We start from the raw sequence: 2,266 nt of genomic DNA on the forward strand, positions 1-2,266 counted from the left end.
ATCAACACCAATTTCACTTATGCTCAGTATTGATTTAATATACACACATAATGGAAGATACTCGGTGTATATTTAGTTTTAGTCAAATAGAATCTTGGTTCAGTACATCGTGGATGGATTCGTCCAATAATGTAACAAATGCAATTATATATCATTACTATAATAATAATAGTAATTGAGGAAGGAAAGATTTTCCAGTAAAAAAGAATGCAGAGAGGAAAGTGAATGATAATTAAATTTTTACATAATATACCAGATCGAATAACTCCTAATTATCCCACTAGTCCCGTGCCCGTTGTTGTCCTGTAGGGGTTAGGGGGCGAGGACTGCTTTCCAAAAGATAATGGGATGAAATTTTCCAAGGAAAAGTTTTTCATTGTTATTTTCTTCAGTTTAATCCAGTGAGATTTACGAGAAAAGCTTGGCCCGAAGCTTACTGCTATCGCTCTTATATTTTACACTTTCCTATGTGTGCCCCCCCATCCCCCTTTGCCCGTTGTTGTCGTGGGGGGGCTTAGGAGGCGGAGACGGGGACCCAATGAGGGGGACTTCCCAACCTTGGGACTCACCCTCGACTAAACTAATTTTGCATGGTCTTTATTTTCCTTCCCACTTTTCTTTTCTGTCCCTTCACCAAACCCTTCTGCTATCCACCTCCAAAGGGTGTGAGAGCCGTGCTAAAAGGATGAAGGCTGACTTTGTGCCAGTCCTGAAGGGCCCCTGAGGGAGCCAGGGCACGGTATTCCCCTGATTTTTATCTAGCCCTTCCCCCTCAGGGGACCCTGAGGGGGACTGTTCTTACCCCCAACATAATCCAGGCTTACCATGGCCAGCAATGAAAACTTACCTCCACTATTAGGGGCAATGAGGCTTGCCCCTTTATCAAATAGCCCAACGATGTAAACCCACCCGTTTCCCCCTGACCCCAGGCTCCCTTTGACCACGGCTCCGAACACTGCAACAACTACCCCTCATCAATGCCTACTAGTACAGTAGCCAACAACCATCCTTAAGAAACATTTCCACTCTCCCACCGCTCAACTTCATCACCTCTCCCCCCACAACCTCCAACATCCCACCCCATCCTCCCTTATTAATACCTTACAGCCTTATTGCCCACCTCCCCATAACACTACCCCCCTCAACACTACTCCATCGTCACGCACCCGCCCTTCGACTACCCTATCACTAAAACAATATTGAATACCCTCTTCAGCACAGCCAAATGGGACCGATTTTTCGTGATCCTCCCACAGCTCCCTACTCTGACAACACCCTTCTCTTCCAACAATGTCCTCCAAAAAAGTAGGTAAGTCTCTTTCCGTGCCGACCCCCCGCTCCCGTCTTGTCACAGTAACATCCAAAACCAGCTATAGCATTAACAAAACTAACAGCCCATATATGGTAACCCATCCACCCTCAATACTTGCCCGGAACGTTTCAATCTCCCCAGCAAATTGCCCAATCTATGACAAAGATTGGTCGATTGTGGAGAAGACCTCTTGCCTGTCTCACAGACTATGATGGGAACGTCAGTACAATGCTACTCCATTCCCCCCAGAGGGAATCGAAAAAACCCACTAACTTAGCCAAAATTACCTCCGTAGACATGACCTTCCCTTTAACTTCTTATAGGAGGAGAATCCCTCCCTGTTCGTCCATACCAAACCCCCTCCACGTCAGTGCCCAAAAATTTTTTGGCGTCTAGGACACCCAGCCAAACATTGCGTTCCACAGCCAGATGCCCACTATGTGCCCAACCTGGCCATACCCGATCTAACTGCCCTGCACAATCACGCACATGTGCCAACTGTGGCGGCCCCCCATAATGTTTTTATAGGGGCTGTCCCACCTACAAATTTTGAGTCTGAGGTAGCAACTCTCAGATTCAAACTTGGACTCACACTACGTGAAGCCAGACAAGAAGCACGTCGACGTGGTTTTCTCTCTTTCTCCTTACTCCAGTAATACTGCTCATTCTACAATTCTCCTAAACCCACCCCCCCTACATCTAAACCCCCTCTTCTACCTCCTACCTTCCCCAGTCAAACTCTTTTGCCATCCTAAAACCAGACACTCCATCTCTACTACAGATATCTCAATCCCACCACAACCCCCAAAACCCCTTTCCCCTCCCCTCCTCGCACTACCCGTAACAGACCCGAACAAACGTTCCACCCCCTCTTCCCCTACCACACAATCACCTCCACCTTCCTTTACTCCTTTGCTTGAGACACCATTCCTCTCTTCCCCCTCACAAGAATCC

The sequence above is a fragment of the Penaeus monodon genome, unplaced genomic scaffold (assembly GCF_015228065.2).
Source record: "Penaeus monodon isolate SGIC_2016 unplaced genomic scaffold, NSTDA_Pmon_1 PmonScaffold_8265, whole genome shotgun sequence".
NCBI classification, from domain to species: domain Eukaryota; kingdom Metazoa; phylum Arthropoda; class Malacostraca; order Decapoda; family Penaeidae; genus Penaeus; species Penaeus monodon.